The sequence below is a fragment of the Papio anubis genome, chromosome 11, assembly GCF_008728515.1.
Source record: "Papio anubis isolate 15944 chromosome 11, Panubis1.0, whole genome shotgun sequence".
Classification (NCBI taxonomy): domain Eukaryota; kingdom Metazoa; phylum Chordata; class Mammalia; order Primates; family Cercopithecidae; genus Papio; species Papio anubis.
The window spans coordinates 11,018,347-11,031,238 of NC_044986.1; the positions used below are offsets into that span (position 1 = coordinate 11,018,347).

Below are 12,892 nucleotides of genomic sequence, written 5' to 3' on the forward strand. Positions count from 1 at the left end.
CAATCTTGCAGTGTCCTCAGCAACGTGGCCTGTGAAGCCCATGACCCGAACTAGGGGATGGGGAGGTGGAAGCCACATGGGTCAGGGCCACATGGGTCACCACGGGTTCATCAGAGGCCTGGACCACCACCCCAGGGATCACAGAAATCCCTAGTTACAGTAACAGGAACCTGGAGGCAGTACGGCCTATAAGACCCGATGCCAGCCTCTCCTAGGTCACACACATCCTAAAGTAAAACAGGAAAGTAGCTGTGCTGTCTCCTGTGGCTGTGATCTAGAAACTATGAAATACTCTAGAAATGGGAGGTGCCCCTGAATTTATCTCCCCCTCAGCCCTCAAATCCTGTGATTCTACCCCTCCCAACACCGTATTCTGCTTTGCAGAGAAGCTGACCACTGTGGAATGTTCTGTGAGTGACTTACCCATCTCTGCATCCCCAGAGCCCAGCAACCAAACTTGGACTTTAGAAAGTGCTCTATAAACATCTCTAGAATTGGGTAATTGGATGTACTAGTCCGTAACCACCACTCTGCCTGTGCACATGCTTGAGTGCCACATGCATACGTGTGCACATATGATTATGTATGCATAGGTATGTCTGCTTCTGTGTTTGGGTATGAACATGGCCCTGGTGTTTGTACCCACCTGCCTATGTCCTCATTTGCAATTGCATCCATGTATGCATGTGTGTTAAGAGCATCTTTTGGCTGTTCTAGTAGCTTCTAGAGGTGCACTTCAGCTTAGAGCAATGTCTCTTGGTTGTGCACTGGATTTCGGGTTTGGGAGTGAGATGACAGGAGGTTTCGTGGTAGTATACAACTGATCCCAGCAACGGCCACCTGGTTGGGGAAACAGCTGATTGTCAGGTTTCTGGTGTTTAGTAGAAGCAGCAGCAGCTGGTGCTGCAGTCAGGATTTGAGGTGGGGTCCAAAGGAATCCACTGCTGCTCACCTCTCAGTGTAGCTCTTCTGGCGATCAGGAGGTAGGGCGGGACGTGTACAATAAGAAAACTGGTGGGAGAATAATGTAGGCGACAAGGGGCCGAAGACACTGGCATGTCTTGGGGAGGGGGGTTAGGAGCCCCAGTTCAGGGTCTGCCCACCATCCCTAGACCCTCAGGGCCAGCACGAGACAGGAAGCAGGCCTCTAACAGCTGCTGCAGGGGCCTCAGGAGCCAAAGGCAGAGGCTGCACTCCTGAGCCAGGTGTGGGCCTCTCTCAGGCTTGAAAAACAAACACTTGTTGTTAGTTTATTTTCCTGTTACAAATGCAGTGCATTTATAGACACAAATTCAGAGGCAAAAATTATTAACAATAAAAATCATTTGGATTCCACAACCAAATTCAGCATCATTAATAGTACAACATTTTGTATGTATACGCACATTTTTGAAAATGCGGTCCTACTGTACTTACTCTTTAACCTGAGTTGTTCGCTAAGTGTTAGACGTTTTCGCCTGCATTTTTGTGCATGACTGTTAATGGCAACACTGTGCTTTGTTTTTGTTTTTGGTTTTGGTTTTTTTGAGATGAAGTCTCACTCTTGGCCCCCAGGCTGGAGTGCAATGGTGCAATCTCGGCTCAATGCAACTTCCACCTCCTGGGTTCAAGCATTTATCCTGCCTCAGCCTCCCCAGTAGCTGGGATTACAGGCGCCTGCCACCACACTCAGCTAATTTTTGTATTTTTAGTAGAGACGGGGTTTCACCATGGATGCTGTGCTTCTTGATGCAGAGGCAGATGGGGACTAGGGTAACCAGCCCCTTCTGCTGGACATGCGGCAGCTGGCGGTACAGCCCACTCCTCAGGCTGAGCTCCCTCCCTGGGCAGTGACAGAGGCTCATCTGGGCACCCACGCACGGGTGTGCACACACAGCCGCTGCGCACCTTCTCTCTTCCCTGACCATCATGTTGCTCTCCACTCCCCCTCAGGTCTGGTCCATGGCTTCCCTCCTAGCCCAGTGCCAAGAACATGGGGGCGGAGACAGGCTGAACAGAAGTCTGTGTACAAACAGACAGATTTCCTCCCTCTACACAGATCCTTTCCCTCCACCCCAAACTTTTCCCTGCTAACTGTCCCTGGAATGTGGGGCCCCATGTAAGATTTCAATTAACAACTTTGAAAGACATTACCCTGGACCAGCTTGACATCCCACCTGCTCCATCATGGGCCAACCTAGGGATGCCCTCCAGGTATCACTTCTGGGGTGCAGTTGAGAGCGGGCTCCCTCTAGTGGCCACTCTGGGGAAGCGTCCCAGGATGCCACGCTCCCAGCAGTCCCCAGGCAGAACCCTGGCCTTGGTTGAATCCATCGCTTTCTGCAGGGTCCAGGTCAAGGATCCGAGGCCTTCAGCTCACTTCTAGAGCTCTCAACACATACATCCCCCACAGATATCCCAGGAGCTGAGCTATTGCCCAAAGTCAAAGACAGCAAATACAAATAAATGGAAATAGCCTCCAGCATGTTTCCCTGAGAGCTCTTTCCTGGTGGTGTCAGTAACTGAGCCCCATGGGCCCAGCCCATGAAGCAGCCAATGAGCTGGAAATCCAAAGAGCAAAGGTCTTCAGTGACTCAGACATCAAACCTCGCTGAGCACTGCCCTTAGCTGGAACCCCATTATGCCAAAATCGCCTATGTCACAGTTTCAGGGGGATTATGAAGGGAAATCCATCTTCTTCCTGCACACTCAGGCATGGGGAGCTCATTACCTTGCCAGACAGCCCATTTCAGCCCACTCCATCCAGTCACCCATATGGAGAGGTGGTGGAGTACACTGAAAAGAACACCCAATTCTGACCTGGTTCTGACTGGCTAGCTGTGTGACCCTAGACACATCCTTCACCTCTATTGAGGAAAAGAGAAAATCCAGAGCCTCAGGGGACTGGAAGATGGAGATTCTGTGCCTGAGAGCCCCAGTGCACACAGCCAGGGTACAGGCTGCTCTGGGAGTGCTGCCTCCAGACCAGCCCCTAGTGGAGGCCTTGCATGAGCCAAAAGACAGACGGAACATGGCCGGGCGCAGTGGCTCACACCTGTAATCCCAGCACTTTGGGAGGCTGAGGTGGGCAGATCGCCTGAGGTCGGGAGTTCGAGACGAGCCTGACCAACATGGAGAAACCCTGTCTCTACTGAAAATACAAAATTAGCCAGGTGTGGTGGTGAGCACCTGTAATCCCAGCTACTCAGGGGGCTGAGGCAAGAGAATCGCTTGAACCCAGGAGGTGGAGGTAATCCCAGCACTTTGGGAGACTGAGGCCGGTGGATTTCTTGAGGTCAGGGGTTCAAGACCAGCCTGGCCAACATGGTGAAACCCCGTCTCTACTAAAAATACAAAAATTAACTGGGCATGGTGACGTGCGCCTGTAATTCTAGCTACTCAGGAGACTGAGGCAGGAGAATCACTTGAACCCCGGAGGCAGAGGTTGTAGTGAGCCGAGATCATGCCATTGTACTCCAGCCCGGGTGACAGAGCCAGACTCTATCTCAAAAAGAAAGAACGAACGAACAAGATTGGGTCAGAACTGGCCATGAACTTGCTGTGGAACCTTGAGGAAGTCCTCCCCTTGGCTCTGGCATCCAATTTTCTCATCTGCCAAAAAAAGTTCAGCTAAAACAACTCCTCTGCTCCATCCACTGTTGATCCTCTTTTCCAAGATGTTCTGGAGTGTGGTGATGCCAACGCAGCTGGCCCAGGGCTGCTTCATTCACTCACTTAGACAAGGCCTGAGTGTCAAGATTGTATTGGGTGCTGGAGACAAAATGGGGACAAAGAGAAGGATGTGCACTACCTTCGCAGCCTCTGATGTTATTAGCTTAAACTTGTTCTTTAATACTGGACTTACATTGCTACATAACGTTTTTGTTATGATGTTTTTAAAGTAAATTTATTTTATCAAGGAAGTAACATATTTGGTATGCTGGTTTATTTGGAATATACATTAAAATAACTACATAACTTAAAAAAGGTCATACATGAGCTGCCCCTGAAAATCACCTTCCATGCCTGGGCATCTTACTTTTGGAGGTTTAACATCGGCACTGTAAGGCTCACAGAGTAGTCAAGTCAGTGAGCTGCGGGAATTCGTAGGAAAGGCAATCAACCACATTAACCTGCTTTGTCATTCTGACGCTTTGAATCTGGGGCCTTGCTCACTCTGGAGGGACTGCCCCTCCCAGGGCTAGCTATAAATAATTCCTAGAGTTAGTAAAGGACTCCTACAAGCATGCCTTTCATATACAAACCAATTAAGCTAGAGCCTATACCCCAACCACCTCCCTTATCAAGCTGTCAAACTCAGGGCCGCTATCCACTTGCCCTAATCACCCAGGGTCAAGTACTACCAGATGAGAGACAATCCCTATACCCCAGAGCCCACTGAAATTATTCAAACTCACCAATTCTAAACCTGATTACACTGCTGCCCTCATTTCTTCCCATGGGATCCACAATAAAGGCTCTTGCCCATGTTTTCCCCTTACCCCTTATGTCTCCTAACCTTACTGCTTCCTTGTGTGCCCTTGTGCCCAGTGGCGGGGTATGCCCCCTCCTCTTGAGAATTATAACAAACTATTCAAAGGCAATTATCTCCTTATCTATTGGCCTCGCCATATCTCAAACATAACAAAATAATAATAAAACCTACATTTTTAAACACTGACCCAGGCCCAAGGGTTCAAGGAGGACTCCCTGGAGAAAGTGACATAACAGAATAGAAATTAGCTGAAAGACAAAATGATGGGGATAAGGGTGAATGTCCCAGGCAGAGAGAAGAGCATGTGCTAAGCTGGAGTGGAGAAATAAGGAGCCACTGAAGGAATGGCCCATACAGTCTGACTGCAGTGCCCGGTGAGAACGGAGGAAGGAGGAAGGAAGAGGAGAAGTGGCTCAATAGTCCAGGGCTCACAGAGGCCAAGGAGTCTGAGTTTTATGTAGTCCTATCTCTTTTGATCTCCAAGTTGGTTTTTCAAATAAACCCAAAAGATAGTCCATGAACTCTCCAGATTCTGCCATTGAGAGTCCAGCCCTGAGAGCGCAGAAGCCCTGCCCGGCTGGTCACCACCAACCTGGGGAGGTACCACTGGTCCACTGACCACCCAAGGGAAACAAACAAAGATGAGGAAGAACAAGGCCACTCCAACGCATCTAACAATGTACACCCTAGGTGAGCCCCACTGCGGCTTCTATCCATTGAACAAACAGAATGCTTTCTATAGTCCACAAATGCAGTGGAGGAGTCCAGTCCAGACTTGAAGGCAGCACCACCAACTAGACTAAAGAATGGATGTAAGAACCCACCACATGTGCTTGGGAGCATCCTCACCCCTGTACCTCATCTCCCCACCACCTTCTGCTTGGAATTCCTCGTAAAGAAAACACTTCTCCAGGGATTGTAAAGGATGTGGGCCTTTCTGTCATGAAGACCTGGGATTGAATCCTGGCTGCCTCATTTCCTGATCGACCTGAGCAAGTCTTCTAACTTCTCTGAGCCTGTTTCCTTCTTGTAAAATAAAAACAGTTTTCATTCACTAGATCATTTCAAGACTAAAAAGAGATAGCACTAACCTGAGTGAGCCATTGTGGGTGCTCAAATGTTAATATCTTTCCTCCTTCCAACAATCCTTGTGCATACACACACTTTGACCCTGCCCATACACATCTCCACCCTGCTTTGTTCAATTTTTTCTAGGGAGAATATTGTGGAAAACAAAGAGGCTTTGTTCAGGATCTGGGCAAGATGGCAGAATAGGAAGCTCCTGATCTTGTTCCCCGACAAGGAAACTAACTTGACGATATATAGCTCAAAAAGCCTTTTGAGATCCCAGAAATGAGTTAAGAAGTTGTTGTACCCCCATGCAAGCTTAAAGTAAAGAATAACCACATTGAAACAGGCAAGAAAAACCATTTCATACAAAAACAAGATAGCCCTTCCCCAAAGCCAGCACAACTTGGTGCAATCTGGAGCAAAAACCTCATGACTTCTTCACTGGGAAAGAAAAAGAAGACTGGAATGTGCACTCAACATTTCAGCTTTTTGGCACAATGCCCACAGGACTAGTTTCTGTCTCACCTTACTTGGAGCAATGATGAGAAATTGGCATATTCTGGATGCCTGGGTGTCACTGAGAACAAAAGAGAGCTCAGTGTCTTGTCGCAGTCCCACAGAACCTGCAGCACTACCAACAGACATTAGAAGGAACAAGAGCCTACAAGCTCCTAAAAATAAACCAGCAAACCTTTCTATTTGGGAAGTTATACACACAAGCCCAGAGAAGACACATCCTCAGAAAATGTTTGTGAGGTCCTCAGAATCACTGGCTGAACTGATTGGTAAAGGTTTTTCCCTGTAGGATGCTGGTCTATAAAGACTGGGAGGAGAGACTGCTGTGATTGTTGCTTTTCAAGTGAGCAAATCACAGCAAAAAATAAAATAAAAACAAAAACCCACAGCACATGAAACAGGAAAACATAATCCAATCAAATAAATAAAGCAAATCTCCAAAAACTGCCCCTAAAAAATGGAGATCTATGAGTTACCTGACAAGGAAATAAATATAATCATCTTAAAGAAGCTCAGTATGCTACAAGAGAACGAAAAGAGACAACTGAACAAAATCACAAAAATAATGTATAAACAAAACGAAAATAGCAAAGAAATAGAAACTTAAAAAAAAGCAAAATGAAATTCTGGAACTGAAGAATACAATAACTGAAATTAAAAAAAATCACTAGAGGGATTCAACAGCATACTTGATCAAACAAAAGTAAGAATCAGGGGAACTCAAAGAGATGTTATTTGAAATTATCAAGTCGGGGGGGAAAAAAGAAGCAATGAAGAAAAGTAAAGAAAATCTAAGAGACCCATGTACCGCATCAAGCAGACCAATACACATATTACAAGAGCTTCGGAAAGAGAAGAGAGAAAAGGGAAGAGAGCTTATTTGAAGAAATAGTAACTGAAAACTTCACAAATCCGAGGAAGAAAATGGACATCCACATTCAAGAAGCTTACAGGATTCCAACTAGACTAAACCCAAAGAGGCTCACACAAAGATATATCAAAATCAAACTGTTAAAACTAAAAGACAAAGAAAGAATCATAGAACAACAAAAGAAAAGCAACTCATAATGTACAAGAGAGCAATTATAAGATTATCACAATTATAAGATTTCTCAGCAGAAACACTATAGGCTAGAAGGGAGTGGAATGATATATTCAAAGTGCTGAAGGAAGAAAACTGCCAACCAAGAATACTATATCTGACAAAACTTTCTCTTTTTTTCAAAAATGAAGGTGAAATAAAGATCTTCCTAGATAAACCAAAACTAAAGGGGTTCATCACAACTAGACTTGTATTACAAGAATTGCTAAGGGGAGTTTTCAAGTTAAAATGAAAAAACAATAGATAATATGAAAACTAACAAGAATAGAAAGCTCTCTAGTAAAACTAAATACATACACAAATTCAGAATCCTGTAATACGGTAATTGTTGTGTAAATCACTTAATTCTTGTACAGAATTTAGAAGATAAAAAGCTTAAAAATAACTATAACTAGAAAACTATGTTATGTTGGGCATGGTGACTCATGCCTGTAAACCCAGCACTTTGGGAGGCTGAAGCAGGAGGATTGCTTGAGCCCAGGAGTTTGAGACCAGCCTGAGCAACATAGTGAGATTTCATCTCTATTTAAAAAAAAAAAAAAAAAATTAGCCAGGCATGATGGCATGCACCTGTGGTCCCAGCTACTCAGCAGGCTGAGGTGGGAAGATCACTTGAGCCCCAGAGGTTGAGGCTGAGGTCCTCAGAATCACTGACTGAACTGATTGGTAAAGACGAGATTGTGCCACTGCATTCCAGTCTGGGTGACAGAGCTCTCCCCACTCCCCACCCCCCGCAAAAAACCAAACCTATGTTAATGGTTACAAAATATGAAAAGATATAATTTGTGATACTGAGGGCATCTAACTTGAGAAGGAGGAAGTATAATTATCTCTGTTCACAGATAACATGAACTTATATTTAGCAAACTAAAGATTCCAAAGATGCTGATATAACTAATAAATGAATTCAGTAAAGTTGCAGGCTACAAAATCAACACACACAAAAAAAAAAAACAGTTGCATTTCCATGCAATAACAGTGAACAATTAAATAGAAAACTAAGACAACAATCCCACCTATGATGGCATCAAAATAAACTTAACCAAAGAGAAAGACTTGTACACTAAATACTCCAAAGCATTGCTGAGAGAATTTAAAGAAGACAAAAATAAATGGAAAGAAAACCCACTTCATGGATTGGAAAACTTAATAACATTAAAAGTAACCTGCAGATTTAATGCAATCCTATCAAAATCCCAAAGGCATATTTTGCAGAAATAGAAAAAAAGAATCAGGCCAGGCGCGGTGGCTCATGCCTGTAATCCCAGCACTTTGGGAGGCCGAGGCGGGCGGATCACAAGGCCAGGAGATCGAGACCATCCTGGCTAACACGGTGAAACCCCATCTCGACTAAAAATACAAAAAATTAGCTGGGCTTGGTGGCGGGCACCTGTAGTCCCAGCTACTCAGGAGGCTGAGGCAGAATGGCGTGAACCCGGGAGGCGGAGCTTGCAGTGAGCCAAGATCGTGCCACTGCACTCTGGCCTGGGCAACAGAGCAAGGCCCTGTCTCAAAAAAAAAAAAAAAAAAAAAGAACCTTAAAATTCATATGGGATCTCAAAGGACCCCAAGTAGCCAAAATAATCTTGAGAAGGAAAAACAAAACTGGAGGCCTTACCCTTCCTGATTTCAAAGCATATTACAAAGCTATAGTAATCAAAACAGTATGGTACTAGCGTAAAGATCGACATATAGGTCAATGGAACAGAATAGAGTGTCCCAAAATAAAACTACACATATATGGTCAAATCATCTTCAACAAAAGTGCCAAGGCTACAAAATGGGGAAACAAATGGTGTTTGAAAAATTGGATATCTACATGCCAAAAATGAAGTTGGACCCTTACTTTACACTATATACAAAAATTAACTCAAAATGGATTAAAAACCTAAATATATAAAACCTGAAAACTATGAAACTCCTGGAAAAAACATAGGGAAAAATTTTTCTTTCCCTTTTTTTTTTTTTTTTTTTTTAGGCAGGGTCTCTGTAACTCAGGCTGGAGAACGGTGATGCGATCATAGCTCACTGCAGCCTCAAACTCCTGGATTCAAGCAATCCTACTGCTTCAGCCTCCTGAGTTGCTAGGACTACATGTGCACACCACCATACCCTGCTAATTTTAATTTTTTTTTTTTGTAGAGGCAAGGTTTTGCTATGTTGCTCAGGCTGGGAAAAACTTCAGGCTGGGCACAGTGGTTCATGTCTGTAATCCCAGCACTGTAGGAGGCCAAGGTGGGCAGATCATCTGAGGTCAGGAGTTCGAGACCAGCCTGGCCAACATGACAAAACTCCGTCTCTATAAAAATACAAAAATTAGCCAGGCGTGGTGGCAGGTGCCTGTAATCCCAGCTACTTGGGAAGCTGAGGCAGGAAAATTGCTTGAACCCAGGAGGAAGAGCTTGCAGTGAGCCAAGATCGTGCCACTGCACTCCAGCCTGGGTGACAAGAGTGAGACTCCAACTCAAAAAAAAAAAAACCATAAAACTTCATTAAATTTGAATGGCAATAATGTCTTGGATGTGATGCCAAAAGGACAGACAACAAAATCAAGAATACACAAATGACACTACATCAAACTTTAAAACTTTTGCACTGCAAAGGAAACAACCAACAGGGTAAAAAGGTAATGCATAGTATGGCAGAAAACATTTACAAACCAATTTTTAATAAGGATATGTACCCTGATTAGAAGTTAATATTCAGAATATATAAAGAACTCCTACAACTTAACAATAATAAAACAAATAACCTGATTTTAAACTCAGCAAAGGACCTAGATAGACACTTCTCCAAAGAAATACAAATGGCCAAGCAGCATGTGAAAAGATGCTCAATAACCTGAATCATCAGGAAAATACAAATCCAAATTACAATAAGCTATCACCACACACCTGTTAGGGTGGCCACTATCAAAACAAACCAACAGAGAATAAGTGTTGGTGAGGATGTTGAAAAACTGGAATCCTTGTGCACTCTTGGTGGGGATATAAAATAGTGCAGTTGCTATGGAAAACAGTTTGGAGGTTCCTCAAAAAATTAAAAATAGAACTAGCAGATGATCCAACAACCCTGCTTCTGGGTATACATCCAAAAGTACTGAAACCGTGATCTGGAAGAGATATTTACATTCTCATGTTCATTGCAGCATTATTCATAACAGCTAAGCAGTAGAAGCAACCCAAATGTCCACTGATGGATGAGTGGATATAGAAAATACAGTGTATACATACAATGGAATACTATTCAGCCTTTAAAAAGAAGGAAAGTCTGTCATATGCTTCAACATGGATGAACCTTGAGGACATTTTGTTAAGCAAAATAAAGTCAGTCTCAAAATGACAAATAATGCCTGATTCCACTTAACGTGAAGTATCTAGTGTAGTCAAACTGTTAGAAGCAGAAAGTAGAATGGTGGTTGGTGGTAGGGAGAGAAAAAGGGGGTTGTTCAATGCATAGAAAATTGTCACTTTGTAAGATGATAAAGTTCTAGAGATCTGTTGCACGATAATGTGCACTTAGGGTAAGGTACAGTAGCTCACGCCTATAATCCCACCACTTTGGGAGGCCAAGGCGGGAGGATTGCTTGAGGCCAGGAGTTTGAGACCAGCCCTGGCAACAGAGCAAGACCCTGTCTCTACAAAAAATAAAAGATTTAGCTCGGCATTTTGGCACACACCTGTAGTCCCAGCTACTCAGGAAGCTGAAGTGGGAGGATCACTTGAGCCCAGGAGGTCGAGGTTGCAGGCAGCCCTGATGGTGCCACTGGACTCCAGAGTAGTAAAGCAAGACCCTTTCTCAAAAAAAAAAAAAAAAAAAAAAAAAAAATGCATGTAGTTAATCCTGTACTGTACACTTAAAAACAGTTAAAATGGTAAATTTTATGTTTAACCTTAATAAAAAAAAAGAGACAATGTTAGAAGAAACAGTAATTTGAAATGTTGAAATTCACATTTCAAAAAAAAAAAAAAAAAGAGGAAGAAACCTCAGTACCTTACCAGGGCCAAGGAGTAGATGAAAGGAGCAATTACCAGCGAGCCAGGCAGTTCTTGCTGTCCCCGTCGCCTCCCTCGCCTGTCCCATGCACAGCACTGATGGCTTCTCTCTCCCAGGTCAGCAGCCTGGAATGGGGAGGTGTCTACAGGGGGATGTTCCCTGGCGTGGCCCTTGGGCCCCTCAGATCTTACACCCAAGAGGCTGAGAAAAGGAATCCCCAAGATCCCCTGGTCCCGGCCCTGCCGTCCTCAGTGCCCACCCCCGTCTTTCCTAGCTCCCTCTCCACTCATATCCACTCCCTGTCCTCACAAGGTAATCTTCGTATCACAACTAAGCTACCTTTAATTTGAGAGCCCCGAGGAAATGCTGAGCCAGGAAAAAAAAAGTTAGAAGCTCAAGATTTCAGCTGACTTAGCAAACCAAAGTTCCTAAGAATGCTGAGAATCCCAAAGCTGCTGGGGCACGGCGGGGAGGGGGAAGCCTCGAATGGGGTCAGGTGCCTGCCCTTGAGTTCCCACTCAGCAAAGCAAAATAATATAAACAGTTCTCAGCTGCCATCCCGAGGGTGAACACGTGCATGAGAGAAAATAAGTGCGGGGGCGGAAAAGCGACTCATTTGAGCCCATGTGGGTCTTGGGGCCAGACACACCTCACAATGGCCTTGAGGTTAAGTTGGAATCCTCACCGTGGGCCCAGAGACAGTGTGACCTATCCCGGTCACAGTTAGAAGGTGGCAGAACTGAGATGCTGCAGCCCAGTGCTTCACCAGGGGCTGGTGCAGCCTCTGCGGTGAGCTTTCCTCTCCACCTTCCAGTCCGATCACCCATGGGGGAGTGGCGAAGAGAGCGCAGTCATCACCCCAGCCCTCTCTCGTGGGTGCCTCCCCCATCTCATATCCCTGCGCACCTTGACACAGCTCTTTAGGGTTTCAAAAGAGAAGCCAGTTGAATAGAAACACACACTGCTTAGGGCCCACTGCAAAGCGTGCTAATAAGACGGGTGAGCTGATGCACGCCACTTCCTGGAGCATCCCAGGAACGGAGCCGCAGCCTGGTGATGCTGGGGCAGCGAGGCAGCCAAGCATGGAGGTGGGCCTGAGGCCAAGCCTGGGATTCTGGGATTTAGTTTTCCATTCGCTTGTGTGGGCTATAATTGCACACAGTGCAAACTTGATCCAACCTCCACGTCTCCATCCACAAAGGCACCTACGTGCAGCCCCTGGGTAGGAGGAGGACTGAGGCAAAGCCCCTCTCCCGATGGAGGAATCTTTCTATAGCTTGGCCCCTGCCCCCAGGACATGAGGCAGGCCTGGCCAAACCCCTCGGGGCCAAGAGAGCTGGCCTACTTCTCCAGAGTCCCAGGCCACAAAGACCCTTACCACTTCTTTGCCAAGTCCCTATAATCTTCATTGTCATGATCATCTCCACCACTGATTAAGCTTTACCATGTGCCCAGCAGCTGCGATCATCTTCTCTAACCTTCTTAGTAGTTGCACAGAATGGGCATTGTCAGACCCATGACATAGGTCTCCAGCTACAGGAATGATCCATTATATTCTGGGGCCACTCGCTTCTCAGCCTGAGTTACTCTTATCCAGAGAGACATAAGCTCTGTTAAGACACGATTCTGCAGGGGAACTGACTGCTTCCCTGAGTTGATCTGCTCTGGGCACTGTAATTTTGATGGCACTCAGGCAGGGTCTGTTCAGTTCAGACACTTACCTGTAACAGCAA

At 45.3% G+C, this 12,892-nt stretch overlaps 1 protein-coding gene across 1 annotated transcript in view; it reads right to left on the bottom strand.

The window, feature by feature from the left end:
* Nucleotides 1–11,474, bottom strand: part of BTBD16 (BTB domain containing 16) — an 81,263-nt gene extending 69,789 nt beyond the window's left edge. Inside the window, exon 1 of the mRNA XM_021943787.2 lies at nt 11,195–11,474. The gene's annotated coding sequence lies outside the window, so the exon portion shown is untranslated. The remainder of the gene's footprint in view (nt 1–11,194) is intronic.
* Between the last annotated feature and the right edge of the window lie 1,418 nt (nt 11,475–12,892).